At 40.9% G+C, this 16,100-nt stretch overlaps 1 protein-coding gene across 3 annotated transcripts in view; it reads right to left on the bottom strand.

Moving 5' to 3' along the window:
- The window catches only part of GIGYF2 (GRB10 interacting GYF protein 2), a 149,387-nt gene that overhangs the window by 120,103 nt on the left and 13,184 nt on the right, over nucleotides 1–16,100 (bottom strand). The window lies entirely within an intron of this gene.

Below are 16,100 nucleotides of genomic sequence, written 5' to 3'. Positions count from 1 at the left end.
GCCATTGAGCAATAGGGAGTGAATGAAGGTAACAGATTGACATTTTAATATATATTACTCCCTTGCAACAGTTCTCCCATTACCATGAGGTATGTTAAAGATTCTTAAAATAAGCATCCCCCCTTCCTATCTCACAGCTTCCACAACTCTCCCCACTTTCTGCTTAGCATTTTATACACTAGTGATTCTTTTAAAAAAATTATCTTGAGAGGCGCCTCAGTGGCTCAGTAGGTTAAAGCCTCTGCCTTCAGCTCAGGTCATGATCCCAGGGTCACGGGATCGAGCCCCACATTGGGCTCTCTGCTCAGTGGGGAGCCTGCTTCCCCCTCCCTCTGTCTTTGCCTGCTTGTGCTCTCTATTTCTCTGTCAAATAAATAAAATCTTAAAAAACAAAAAATTGGGGCGCCTGGGTGGCTCAGTGGGTTAAGCCGCTGCCTTCGGCTCAGGTCATGATCTCAGGGTCCTGGGATCGAGTCCCGTATCGGGCTCTCTGCTCAGCAGGGAGCCTGCTTCCCTCTCTCTCTCTCTGCCTGCCTCTCCATCTGCTTGTGATTTCTCTCTGTCAAATAAATAAATAAAATCTTTAAAAAAAAAAAATTATCTTGAACCATCAAGTTAAAATAATTTGCTAGGAAGTTTCATTAGTGACCTTTCAAAAACCATTATAAAATATCAGAGTTTAAAGTGAAGTCAGACAAGAAAAGACAAATATTGTAGGGTATTATTCATATACAGAATCTAAAGAAAAACCAAACTCAGAGAAACATAGAGTAGAGTGGGAGTCACCAGAGGCTGAGAGGTGGGGAAGATAGGGAGCTTTGTGTTCACAGGGTACAAAGTCCCACTTCTGGGGATCTAATGTACAGCAAAGTGATTACCATATTATACACATGAAAGTTGTGAAGAGATTAGATCTTAAATGTTCTCACCACAAAAAAAGAAATAGTAAGTATGTGATGGAATGAGGTGTTAGCTTTATGCTATAGTGGTAATCATTCTGCAATATATAAATGTATCAAATCAATACATTATAGGCTTTAAACTTATACAATGCTATACATATGCTTTAAATTTATACAATGCTATACGTCAACTATATCTCCATAAAGCTGGAGACAGAATGGAAAAAGAATATTACGGCTTAAAAATGACAAAATATAAGTATTGTAAATATACTGTAAATATCTCCAAGATAAATTCACATCACCCTTTTATTTCTGTTTGTCAGATCTAAAAAATATTAAATAGAAAAAATGCCTCAGGGCATCTGGTTGGCTCAGTACAGCATTCAGTAGACCAAACCTCTTCTTGATCTCAGGATTGTGGGTTCAAGCCCCATATTAGGTATAGAGATAGCTTAAAAATATTAATTAGAGGGGTGCCTGGGTGGCTCAGTGGGTTAAAGCCTCTACCTTCAGTTCAGGTCGTGATCCCGGAGTCGCGGGATCAAGCCCTGCACTGGGCTCTCTGCCTAACAAGGAGCCTGCTTCTTCCTCTCTCTCTGCCTGCCTCTCTGCCTACTTGTGATCTCTGTCTGTCAAATAAATAAATAAATAAATAAATTTTTTTAACAAAATATACATATAAACTAGAAATTGGTCAAAAATGAAGAAAAGGCAAAGTAAAAGTACGTTAACATCCATAATCAGCTATTAATTTATTTGCCTTCTGGGAAGAAAAGAAAAAGGGGGGAAAGCTCAGTGGGTGGGGAAAAACATAAAAGTAAATAAAAAATAATTTATCTGCCCTTCTCTGGAAGGTTTTCTAGCCCCAGTTCGACTCTGAGGGTTCCATGGAGATACCCAATATTCTAACTTAACTCTGAACTGCTACATGGCCCCACAAGCTTCCACACCAGACTCAAGCTTAAGATCAACTTAGTGCCCTCCTCCACCTCTTAAGTAACTGGTGATTCTATTTAAAAACAAACAAACAAACAAACAAACCAATAACAACACCACAAGACACATGGTTTCCAACATTTTAACCTCTCCCAAACTGGAATACATCTTAATTAGTGTCCTGTTACCACTGCTTTCAGCCCAAATAAAGTTGTGCCACAGGTGTCACTGTCTGCCCGTAGTAAACTTAGTCATTTACTGAGTTTACTGTTTACTAGCATCCTTTCAACTGCATTGTTGTTAGTATCCGATTTTAAACTGCTGCTTAAAATGTCTCCCAAAAGATTATAATATGGTTCTAAATTGAAATGAAATGCAGTATATAAAAGAAAGCAAACAGCAATGGGATATTAGTGAAATAACTTTTCACCATCAGAGAAGTGACTGTAAGTGCTTTACAGACCCTGAGGTAAAGAACCAAAAAAACCACACACAGATAAAGCTTGTTCTTGTTTGCTGCAGAGACTGGGCAATGCACAACCCACATGTGGCCATCTGCACCAGCTGCAAAAGTACTTAAAGGGGGAAATTAAACAACTTGGACTGGTTTTAAGAACTTCAGAAGCAAGAAATCACTGAATTTTACATTGGTAAGAAAACAACGGAGCAGTCCCCTAAGAAACATTTCATTATGAATACCCTTAATAACATGACATAATAGGGGGAAGAGGGGAGGAAGGAAACTTCCATAATCCTAAATTTTTCATTATTTAGAAGAGTCAGACATAATATGCAGAAATTTGAGGAGTACCTTAACCAATATATTTCACTTCTATTGTCTCTTTGAAATATACACAAAATATATACTATGTAATAATAATCTATTACACTTAAATAAATTTAAAAGAACTTTTTTAAAAATGTAAAATAATGGGGTGCCTGAGTGGCTCAGTGGGTAAAGCCTCTGCCTCAGCTCAGGTCATGATCTCAGGGTCCTGGGAACAAGTCCCGCATCAGGCTCTCTGCTCAGCACCCACCCTGCCTCTCTTTCTGCCTGCTTCACTGCCTACTTGTGATCTCTGTCTGTCAAATAAATAAATAAAATCTTTTTTTTTTTAAATGTAAAATAATGGACACCTGGATGACACAGTGCATGGAAGTCTTGGAGCTCCTGGGTGGTTCACTTCCTGAAACTGACTTCAGCTCAGGTCATGATCTGAGGGTCCTGATATCAGCCCTGAGTCAGGCTCCCTGCTTAGCAGGAAGTCTGCTTCTCCCTCTCTCTCTGCCCACCACCCCCCTCGCCCCCAGCTCATGATTGCTCACTCACGCATGCCCGCATGCATGCGTGTTTGTGTGCCACACACTTGCTCCGTCTCATAAATACAATCTTTTAAAAAAAAAAAAAAGAACATCCAACTCCTGAGCTTGGTCATGTGTTGGAGCCCCACGTTGGGTGTAGAGATTACTTAAAAAGTAATAATTTTATTTTTTTTTAAAGATTTATTTATTTATTTGATAGACAGAAATCACAAGGAGGCAGAGAGAGAGGAGGAAGCAGGCTCCCTGCTGAGCAGAGAGCCCGATGTGGGGCTCGATCCCAGGACCTGAGATGATGACCTGAGCCGAAGGCAGAGGCTTTAACCCACTGAGCCACCCAGGCGTCCCAAAAAGTAATAATTTTAAAATGTCTTTTGAATCTGAAAATGTAAAATAAGCGAGCCATTGCAGACAACTGAAGGGAAAATAATGAAAATAAAAATTTTAAGTAATTAGGCATGCCTGAGTGGCTAGTAGGTTAAAGCCTCTGCCTTCAGCTCAGGTCGTGATCCCAGGGTCACAGGATCGAGCCCCACCTCTACTCAGCAGGGAGCCTGCTTCCTCCTCTATCTGCCTGCCTTTCTGCCTACTTGTGATCTCTGTCAAATAAAATCTTTAAAAAAATTAAATTTAATTTAAAAATTTTAAATAATTAAAATCTCTTTTAAAAGGGGGGGGGGTACCTGGGTGGCTCAGTCGGTTAAGCATCTGCCTTCAGCACATGTCATGATCCCAGGATCTTGGGATCGAGTCCCACATCGGCTCCCTGCAAAGTAGGGAGCCTGCTTCTCCCTCTCCTTCTGCTTGCTTCTCCCTCTCCTTCTGCTTGCTGCTCCGCCTACTTGTGCTCTCTGTGTCAAATAAATGAAATCTTAAAAAAAAATCTAAGTAATTAAAAAACTCTGTAGCAGAGCTTACGTCATAGTATGAGGATTTCTTCTTCAGTAATACATAAAGAATCTCACAACTGATGAACACTTGGATTCAATTAAATTATGGTACATTCCAACTGAAATGACTTGCCAAGGTAGTGATGATCAGACCCCAAGAAGATGCCCACTGTAAATCAATACAGTCCTGTGGCCATATTTGGCATAAATCAATTCAGTGTGCTTTTAAAAAGTGGACCTACTTGGCTTTTAAAGACCTGCAGAGGCTACATCAACCATAAGACTTCACTGTAAGACAAAACATCCTGAGGGAGTGTTTTTACTACCATTTTACACCCTATCCAGCCAAATGTTTTATACTCAAACCCCCGTGGGACTTGGACCATCGGAAAACAGCTCTGATTTTATAAAGCAAGCAGATTTGAACCAGACTGAATTTACAAGGCAAATGACTCTCCATTAAAAACTGAATTATTTGGGGGCACCTGGGTGGCTCAGTTGGTTAAGCGTCTGCTTTTAGCTCAGCTCATGATTCCAAGGTCCTGGGATCAAGCGCTGCAGCAAGCCCTGCACTGGGCTCCCTACTCACCAGGAACCTATTTCTCCCTCTCCCTCTGCAGCTCCCCCCCGCCCGCCACTTGTGCTTTCTCACACACACTAATAAAATATTTTTAAAAAAATAAAAACTGATTTGATAGTTATGAAGATATTAGAATCACTTAAGAGATTTTTTTTTTAATTCCCCCTTTATTACTTTAAGGAGATGCAGGCCTCAGAAGCAGAAAGCTCCATGGCCACTAATACCATAAAGGATGCAAATGGAGTCCCTAGAGCTGTGTAATGCCTAACCTTTCCAACTGCAGAAAGCAGGACTAAATTACAGGAGAAGCCCTAGACTTAGGCAGAATCTAAGGAACAAGCAAGGAAATCCTGTTCTGGTCCTGTTTACCATTCCACCTATAAACCTTTCAGGTAGTGCCAAACTACCTAACCATACTACACAAATTATTAAATGCTATTTTTTTAGGGGTGCCTGGGTGGCTCAGTGGATTAAGCCTCTGCCTTCAGCTTGGGTCATGATCTCAGGGTCCTGATACAGAGCCCCGCGTAGGGCTCTCTACTCGGCAGGGAGCCTGCTTTCCCCTCCCTCTCTGCCTGCCTCTCTGCCTACTTGTGATCTCCGTCTGTCAAATAAATAAAATCTTTTTTTTAAAAGCTATTTTTTTAATGCCCTGAGCTGGAAACCTAACTACCACTTATAACATGGTTTCCATAAGATTACTTCCTAATGTAAAAATTTCTCAAAAACTCTTTTTTTTTTTTTAAAGATTTTATTTATTTATTTCACAGAGAGAGATTACAAGTAGGCAGAGAGGCAGGCAGAGAGAGAGAGGAAGAAGCAGGCTCCCTGCTGGGAAGAGAGCCTGATGTGGGACTCGATCCCAGGACCCTGAGATCATGACCTGAGCTGAAGGCAGTGGCTTAACCCACTGAGCCACCCAGGCGCCCTTCTCAAAAACTCTTAAGAACCAAGAATAATAATCTGTGATTTAATTATCACTAAAGAGACCTATATTACTCAGAATGGTGTTCTACCTGTTCTCTTTTATGAATTAAAACAGGAAATCTTAAGAGTCATGACTGTTGAAGAAATCTCATTTAAATGCTTACAGTATTATAATCTTTAATTCTGAATTCCCCACTTTAGACTGCTCCTTCCACATTCATTTAAATGACACCAGTTCTAATGTGTTTATATATGTACTAGAGAGACTGTCTTACCCAATGCCTCTGAATTATAAATTAGTCAGAATGGAAAGTGGGCCTATTTCTCAACTGGTCTTTCTAAGGATGCAAGGAGGTCCTGAAATGCATAGGGGTTCGGCCTTGAGCTAAATGTGGTCAACTCAAAGCCCCAGGAGACTTTTGACCATCAGAAAACAGTCCTGAATTTTTACAACAAGTCAGGATTTGAACCAGACTCTGGATGCTGTGCTCTTCTGCCTTTCTAGATTGCCTTTTCTCAAAACTCTTCTCCTTTTCCTTCCATGACCAATAATGTACTAGTACTGTTTTCCTGTGTTTCCTTCCGATTTAGTTGCCATTCCCCAAAAGTTTCTCTTTTCTGACTTCCCTCAGCATACCTATGGTTTAACTATAAACTCTGTTTAGATACTGTCTTGAACCTTTTTTTAATCTACAATGGTATTCTCTACCACAATGGTAGAACTCTGCCTACTAAGTCACAGAATAAGGAACACTTGGAGATTGGGGTTGTCATCATAACAAGAGCAAGGAAATTTCCAGACTTTCAACACCCTGGGAAGGGCCCCACCACCACCACCCTCGCCCTGCTCTGAATTACAGACTTGATTTTTTTCTCCCATGACCTAGAAGGCATTTTCAGTTCCCTGCTCCTCCTAGATATCTACCTCGTCAACAACTGATCAAGGTACCCTAGTTCTCAGAACTCAGTGGTCAGCTAGGCTTAAAAGTACAAAATCATCTGCAACTTCTTCCTCCCTGCTTCCTTATACCCTGTCATTTTGTCTCAAATTTGGTCAGTTCCTCCTTCAAGATTCCTCTTGCACTCTCCTTTCATTATAGTTAAGCCTCTGTTAACTCATGTTTGGATTATTACAATAAAATTTCTAATTTAATTCCTGATCACTAACTACTCACAACCAACAAGATTATTCTTCCCAAAGCACCATTCTGGTCATGCCTACCCCCTGTAAAACGGTCAATATGGTTGACGCTTGTGTGGGTATGCGGCACCTGTGTGGCTCAGTCAGTTAAGCCTCTGCTTTTGGCTCAGGTCATGATTCCAAGGTTGGGATGTGGGCCCTGCATTGAGCCCTGCATGAAGCCCCGCATCGGCTCCGTGCTCAGCTGGAAGCCTGCTTCTCCCTCTCCCCTGGCCCCCCTCCCTGCCTGTGTTCTCTTTCTGGCTCTCTCTTTCTCCCTCTCAAATAAATAAAAGCTTTAAAAATAAATAAATTGGGACGCCTGGGTGGCTCAGTTGGTTAAGCCTCTGCTTAGCCTCAGGTCATGATCCCAGGGTCCTGGGATCCAGTCCCGCATTGAACTCCTTGCTTGGCAAGGAGCCTGCTTCCCCCTCCCCCTCTGCCTGCCTCTCTGCCAACTTGTAATCTGTCTAATAAATAAATAAAATCTTTAAAAAATAAAATAAAAATAAAAATAAATAAGTAAATAAACCTACCATGTATAGCAAAACTCCTGGTATTTTAGGTCCCCAGCAATCTGATAACCCATACCTCCTCAATTCAATCTCCTACTGTTTCACCTCCAAACTCAAGGCCAAATGAGAACTTTTCTACTCTCCACAGCATTCTCTTTCGTCTCTTCATGCCATTCCTTCAAGCCAGGACTGCCTTGTCCTCCCTCTCTTACAATGGCATGCATAAAACCAAGGTCTATTTAAGTATCTACTCCATTTCCTCAGCAGCAACAGCACTGGTCCCTTTGGAAAGGAAAATCTAAACAAAGGATGCAGAAATGGAACGGGACCTACAGGATTCTATACTGAGGTGGAATGCTTTTTCAATCTGCATGTAAGAACTGAAAGTAAACAGAAGTTAGAAAAATAAAATCTGGGAGGAAAGACAATCGTGGTTTTGGTCAAAATGAAAGCACCTGGGGAAATACCCCAAAACACCATTAATAAAGACTATATTCCACTACAGAGTCAGGGGGAATGAGAAAATAGATTTGGATATAAATCTACTTAACTATAACCAAAAATTGAATGAAACTACCCCAAAGCAGAAGTCAAGCAAGGACAAGCTCAAGAGACAAGAACAAAGCTCAGCAAACATAATGCAGGAGAATACTGGCAAGAAGAGAAAGATTAGAGATCTCTAGCACTAACTTTGCATCCTATCATGGACTCTCACTTTCTCCACATTCACTGAATTTAAACAGATAGGAGAAAGAGCCACGATATTTGGGGAGATTATCCATTTATTCAATACAGCTAAAAACTAAAGTGAAGATTGGTAAATTCGTGGCCATACCATAGAAGACTTTATACACTATATCCCAAGGGCAATGAAAGGCTATAAAAGATTAGGACAAGAAAATGTCTAGGATGAAGCTGGTATTTCATTTTTTTGTTGTTTTTGTTTTTTTGAAACTGGCACTTTAGGAAGATCATTCAAGACACCAGGAGGAGAACAAATTAGCAAGAGCTAAAAGGAAAGGAGGGGTGTTAGAAATTCAGCAGATACTGTGGAAGCCAGACCTACATACCTAGAGAGAGACAGGTGATAATAACAAATAACTACATTCGCTGACATAAAAAGATGTCAACAACGTATTAAGTGTTCAAGGCAGGCTATAGAGTACAGACAATATAACATTTGACACATTCTAAAATATATTCTTAGTAGGTATACATAAGGATGTCCCAAAATGTTAATATTTACTTCTGAATGGTAGAATTATATACAGTAATTCTCCTAGTAAGTTTCTAATTTGTTTATACAACAAAGACAGTACTGGCACAATTTTTTTTCTAAAGTTTCTATAGTTCAAAAGTTTCAAACACTGAAATCAAAAAAGACAAAGACTGAAAAGTCTTCACTAGCTTCCACAACGAAGTCATTGGTGATCTGAAGAGTAGTTACAGAAATGTGGTGAGCGGAGGCACTTAGCTGGCTCAGTGGGTTGAGCATGGGACTCTGGATGTCAAGGTTCTGAGTTCAAGCCCCACATGAGGGGTACAGTTTATGTACATACATACACAGAAAACGTGTGTACAAGCAGAGTATTAATAATTATATAGAGACAACAAGAGTAAACCAGACTAAATGGTGACCCTTGCAAAGGAAAAGAACAGGCAATGAATGGAAGAGAATCAAGTTCCTGATTGTGCCTACCAACACAGCTACCACTGTGCAGGGAAATGTACTGGTAACCTCAGAGGGCTAAAAAGAAGGCAAAATATCAAGGCAGGATGGGCTTCAGTTACCTTAATAAAGCTGAAAAACTGCCTATGAACAGTTTAACATATGAAAAGGTTTAACACACAAAAATGACACTTTTTTTTTTTTTTGAAGATTTTATTTATTTAAGAGAGAAAGAGAACGCACAAGCCAAGGGGAAAGGCAGAGGAAGAAGCTGACTCCACGCTGCGCTTTATCCCGGGACTCTATCCCGGAACCCTAGGCTCATGACCTGAGCCAAAGGCAGACGCTTAACCAACTGAACCACCCAGGCAACCCCAAAAATGACACCTCAGAAACTTCAATAAAAGTTCTTGGAAAGATGGGGCGCCTGGGTGGCTCAGTGGGTTAAGCCGCTGCCTTCGGCTCAGGTCATGATCTCAGGGTCCTGGGATCGAGTCCCGCATCGGGCTCTCTGCTCAGCAGGGAGCCTGCTTCCTCCTCTCTCTCTCTCTGCCTGCCTCTCTGCCTACTTGTAATCTCTCTCTGTCAAATAAATAAATAAAATCTTTAAAAAAAAAAAAAGTTCTTGGAAAGAAATTAAACCATGAGACTGGGTCAACGGGGGAAAAAACTCAGTGGTTATGGAGATGAAACAACAAAAGGGATGAATAACCAGATGGACTTTCATTCATCTCATGCCCAGTGATAACAGTAACACATGACACAATGGAGTTAGCAGTCCTCAAAAATTCTGAGACAAGTCCTCATCCTAGCGTCTCTGAAATATAGAAGCACCCTTTGAGGAAGGAGCTGGAAAAAGACATAGTGGACATAATGGTATAAAGTGTTTCAGATAGAATGCATGCAAAATACTGTTAGTTCAAAGACCACCCTATTAGCATACCTTTCTCATACCTAAGCAACTATGACAGAACAGAAGGTAAGGCTCTCATCTCCCTCCTCTGACCTTTTCTCTCATTTGGCTACTCCAATTCTGGGATAAGGACCTCAGACATAGGTCTACGCTCAAATTTTTGAGAGTTGACTTAAAAATAGCTACATAACCTATATAACCACTCTTTCAGACATTGTCCATTACTCAAAATTCTTTATAAGTGAATTCAACTAATATATTCCCTCTATGATTAACACCAGGAAATTGGTTTTCTTTGATAAACTGCATCCTATACTTAACAACCAATACAATATAACCTGGCCTTTTTGTCAACATCTTAACAACTCTATACTAAATTAGTCCTCACTAGCAATTATTTTATCTCTGATTACTAGTATAATTATTTTCCTTTTTCTCTATGTATTTTTCTAGTTTTCCTGGGTTCCTCAGCTCCTCTTTGGGACATCTATCACTCTATATGCATGTGAATACATTTTTAAAAGAGGAGAGGGGCGCCTGGGTGGCTCAGTGGGTTAAAGCCTATGCCTTCGGTTCAGGTCGTAATCCTGGGGTCCTGGGATTGAGCCCCGCATCGGGCTCTCTGCTCAGCAGGGAGCCTGCTTCCCCTTCTCTCTCTGCCTGCCTCTCTGCCTACTTGTGATCTCTCTGTCAAATAAATAAATTTTGTGGCTCAGTTGGTTGGACGACTGCCTTCGGCTCAGGGCGTGATCCTGGAGTCCCGGGATCGAGTCCCACATCAGGCTCCCAGCTCCATGGGGAGTCTGCTTCGCTCTCTGACCTTCTCCTCGCTCATGCTCTCTCTCACTGTCTCTCTCTCTCAAATAAATAAATAAAAATTCTAAAAAAAAAAACAAACAAACAAACAAACAAAAAAAAACACCTTTAAAAAAAATAAATAAAAGAGGAGAGAGAAGACATCAACCCAGTTCTTTTTATTGTTGGGTATGCAACAAAGAAAAGGGAGACCTTGGCCTCTCAGCTCTTAAGTCTACCATTTTCTCACAATTTGGCAAAGTGTCAAGAAGCCAGACAACTTCTAGGCACACACAATCACTACTAACATGAAGGAGCTGCAGATCTATGTAGTTTAAGTTCTAACTGGAGAAACATAGCAAGAAGAAGCCAAAGCAGAATCAGAACCCAGCACAGCAGCTGACAGCTTGACTCTGAAAGTGTTCCCTGATATGGCTTCTAGAAGTCGTGAAACCTAATTAGCTACCACTACTAACAATTCAAAACATGTACTCCTTTAAAATCTCCTGAATCTTTCTTTTTTATTTTTTCTTATAAAAACTGTCCACTGCTACAAATCTCCATCTCCTGGATGTAAAATTTGGCTCCCCCCAAATTATGGCAAATCTGGGATGAAGTACAGGCTGTACTATCCACATCTGACAAAGACTACCAGAATGAACACATGGGAAACTGAAACTCCCCCCACACTTCCTTACCTCCATTTTCCCAAAGGCAGAAAAAAGAGCTACTCTTCTAGCACTCCTCACACACACAGTCTCAAATAAATGAATAGTTCTACCCCCATTCCAGCAGCAAGCTATTTTTACCTTAGATCTGGATTAAGATAACACAACATTAATAACTCCATTAGTGCAAATTAGTTCAACCACTTCAGAACACAGTTTGGCAATATCTACAAAATCTCAATATATGCCTACCCCATAATCCCATAATCCACTGCTAGATATATATTCAAGGGAAATTTTTACCAAAAGACAAAGATAAGATATTCAAGTAGCTTTATTCATAATTACTAAAAACTGACATTTGGCTACTGTGTTCATCACCACAAATGATCATCCACAGATGAACGAATAAACAAACTACAGTGGAGCTTCAAGGAGAAGGTGGTATGCAAAGAGAGCACTGAAGCTCTGCACCCACTCCCACGTACCTGCCCTCTGCATCTCTTCCATCTGACTAAGTTAGGTAACATCATTAACACTGAAACAAATGGACGCCATGTGCCTCCTGACTTGATGCAATGAGAAGAACAATGCAGTATCTGTTACATTCCTGACAATAATCCATAAACTGAAGCTCATCTTGAAAAAACATCAGATATACCCAACCTGATAGGACACAAAATCAATCAACTATACTCTCCAAAAATATCAGTCATAAGAGTCAAAAAAAAAAAAAAAAAAAACAAGGGGTGCCTGGGTAGCTCAGTGGGTTACACCTCTGCCTTCGGCTCAGGTCATGGTCTTGGGATCCTGGGATTGAGTCTGGGATCGGGCTTTCTGCTCAGCAGGGAGCCTGCTTCCCCTTTTCTCTCTGCCTACCCCTCTGCCTACTTGTAATCTCTCTCTCTCTGTCAAATAAATAAATAAAATATTTTTAAAAAACAAAATAAAAAACAAAAAGCAAACAAAAAAACTGAAGAATCATCCCAGATTAAGGGAGACTTAGAGATATAAAGACCAAGTGCCTGTATGATTCTTAACTTCATCTTGAAACAAGAAAAATTATGCTGTAAGAAACATTAAAGAGACAACTATTAACTTGAATAAGAGTCATGGGTTAGGTAATAGTACTATATTAATGTTAATTATGACTGAAATTTTTACTGTGATTATGTAGGAAAATATTCTTATTCCTAGAAAATAACATTAAAGGGGCACCTGCATGGCTCACTTGGTTCAGTGCCTGCCTTCGGCTCAGGTGGCAATTGTAGGGTCCTGGGGTTGAGCACCACACTGGGCTCCCTGCTCAGTGGGGAGTCTGCTTCTCCCACTCCCTCTACCTCCCCACCACTTGGGCACATACCTGGCCATGTGCTCTCTCTCAAATAAATAAAATCTTAAAAAGAAAAACAGAGGGCACCTGGGTGGCTCAGTGGGTTAAACCCTCTGCCTTCAGCTCTGGTCATGATCTCAAGGTCCTGGGATCGAGCCCCATGTCATGCTCTCTGCTCAGTAGGGAGCCTGCTTCCCTTTCTCTCTCTCTGCCTGCCTCTCTGCCTACCTGTGATCTCTGTCTGTAAAATAAGTAAAATCTTAAAAAAGAAAGAAAAGAAAAAGAAAAACAGAAAATAACATTGAACGCCTTCAGCTCAGGTCATGCATGATCCCAATGTGCTGGAATGGAGCCCTCCCCTCTCCCTCTCCCTCTGTGTCCTCCCCTCCGTTCATGCTCACACATGCATTCTCTCACTCTCAAATAAGTAAATAAAATCTTTAAATTTTAAATCTTTAAATTAAAAAAACAATTTTTTTTAATTTATTTGACAGAGATCACAAGTAGGCAGAGACAGAGAGGAGGAAGCAGGCTCCCTGTGGAGCTAAGAGCCAGATGTGGGGCTGAGCCAAAGGGAGAGGCTTTAACCCACTGAGACACCCAGGCGCCCCCCAAAAAAAATTTAAGTTAATTTTCTTTAAGATTTTTATTTATTTGAGAAAGAGAGAGAGGGGGAGATAGAGAAGCAGGCTCCCTGCCCAGCAGAAAGCCCAACATGGGGCTCAACCCCAGGACCCTGGGATCATGACCTGAGCCAAAGGCAGACGCTTAACCAACTGAGCCACCCAAGCACCCCTAAAAGTCAGTATCTTTTTGAACATTAACTCAGTTTAAAAAACAATTTTAAGGGGCACCTGGGTGGCTTAGTCGTTAAGCGTCTGCCTTTTGCCCAGGTCATGATCCCAGGACCCTGGAACTGAGCCCTGTATCTGGCTCCCTGCCCGGCGCAAAGGCTGCTTCTCCCTCTCCCATACCTCCTGCTTCTGTTCCCTCTCTCTCGCCATGTCTCTCTATCAAATAAATAAAATCTTTAAAAAAAAAATTTTTTTTTAAGGGAGTACCTGACAGGCTCAGTCAGTGAAGTATGCAACTCGATCTCAGGGTTGTGAATTCAAGCCTCACATTAGGTGTAGACATTACTAAAAAAAAAAAAAAAAAACCTTAAAAAATATTTTAGGGGCACCTGGGTGGCTCAGTCGTTAAGTGTCTGCCTTCGGCTCAGGTCACAATCCCAGGGTCCTGGGATCAAGCCCTGCATCAGGCTCTCTGCTCAGCGGGAAGCCTGCTTCTCCCTCTCCCACTCCCCCTGCTTATGTTCCCGCTCTCACTGTGTCTCTGTCAAATAAATAAAATCTTCTTTAAAAAAAATTTTTTTAAGGAAACTCTACTCCCAACTATTGTAACAGAAAACACTTTTTCCTTTTGCACCCATCTGATCTTCATTTTTAAACATGCAAAATGTTTTTAACTGGGCTCCATGCCCAACATGGGCTTGAATTCACAACTCTGAGATCGAGAGTTGAATGCTCTACTGATTGAGCCAGCAGGTACACTAACATGCAAACATCTTAAGATCTTATTTAGTTATTTGAGAGAGAGATAGCAAGAGAGCGCAAGCAGGGGGAGAGGGAGAGGGACAAGCACACTCCCCGATGAGCACAGAGCCCAATGCCCGGCCTGATTCCAGGCCCCCAAGATCATAAACTGAGCTGAAGTCAAATGCTTAACTAACTGAGCCACCAAGGAACCCCAAATTGCAAACATTTTTGAACTTTTTAAAAATATACATTTACTGGGGCACCTCAGTGGCTCAGTGGGTTAAAGCCTCTGCCTTCGGCTTGGGTCATGATCCCAGGGTCCTGGGATCGAGCCCCACGTCACGCTCTCTACTCCACAGAGAGCCTGCTTCCTCCTCTCTCTCTCTGCCTGCCTCTCTGACTACTTGTGATCTCTGTCAAATAAATAAATACATTTACTGATGTATAAATACATTTACAGATGACAAAACTTCATGAAGCAAAATTAGACTTCAGTTATTCATTTCATTACTAGACAGTTAACCCTAGGAAAAGGAACAAAGAACTTTTTTCTGAGAAAGTGATAAAAAGTCAAAAGAATTATCTACATCTATCTGGACCACACAGTATATATGAGACCTTGCAAAATACTATTTATTTCTCTTACTATTTTTATGGCACATGTTCAAAAAAAATTATAGATGTTCTACTGACTTTTCTCCTCACCCTAAAAGAAATTTAAATTCCAGATACACAGTGTTGTGACAAGCACTGTTATCCAGCAAAATCTGAATCACTCACTACCCATGCCATGAAACTAAGATCAGCTTTATGCCTAACAACCCCAAAACAAAAACAACCCAAATGTTTATCCAAAGATGAATGGATAAACAAATCCTGTAGTAGTCATACCCAATATCCTCAGCAACAAAAAGCTAATTACTGATACATGCAGCAACATGAATGAACCAGACATTATGCTGAGCAAAAGAAGCCAGACCCAAAAAGAATATATACGGAATAATTCCATTTATGTAAAATCCTAGAAGAACCAAAATTAATCTACAGTCACAGAAAACAGATTCAGTAGTGGGGGAGGAAAAATGACTATAAAAGAAGACGACTTCTACAGGTGAAGGAAATGTTATATATCTTAATTGTGGTGATGGCTACACAGGTATATACATTTATCAATATTCATCAAAATGTACATTTAATATAGAGCATACTTAAAACGAAGGCATTTTATTCTATGTAAGTTATACTTCAAAAAACAGGTGAATTTTAAAAAGACTAATAAGCTTATTAAAAATAGACTGCCTCCCTCAGAGAATAATACATTCCATGATTAACATTTTATATTTCTTTTACATTAAATCATCCTTTTTTCTTCTTTTTTTTTTTTTTTAAAGATTTTATTTATTTATTTGAGAGAGAGAGACAGTGAGAGAGAGCATGAGCGAGGAGAAGGTCAGAGAGCAAAGCAGACTCCCCATGGAGCTGGGAGCCCAATGTGGGACTCGATCCCGGGACTCCAGGATCACGACCTGAGCCGAAGGCAGTCGTCCAACCAACTGAGCCACCCAGGCGTCCCAATCATCCTTTTTTCAAAAAAGATTTTATTTATTTATTTGACAGACAGAGATCACAAGTAGGCAGAGAGGCAGGCAGAGAGAGAGGGGGAAGCAGGCTCCCTGCTGAGCATGACCCTGAGATCATGACCTGAGCCAAAGGCAGAGACTTAACCCACTGAGCCACCCAGACGCCCCCAAAATCATCCTTCTTTAAATTGACTGAAATAAACATTAGGGACACTTAGTTGGCTCAGTCAGTGGAGCACGCAACTCTTGACCCCGGGGTTGTAAGTTCAAGCCCCACACTGGGTGTAGAGATTACTTAAAAATAAGATCTTGGGACGCCTGGGTGGCTCAGTTGGTTGAGCAGCTGCCTTC

Source organism: Neovison vison, chromosome 3 (assembly GCF_020171115.1).
Source record: "Neovison vison isolate M4711 chromosome 3, ASM_NN_V1, whole genome shotgun sequence".
NCBI lineage: Eukaryota > Metazoa > Chordata > Mammalia > Carnivora > Mustelidae > Neogale > Neogale vison.
This window is presented reverse-complemented; position numbering and strand designations above follow the sequence as displayed.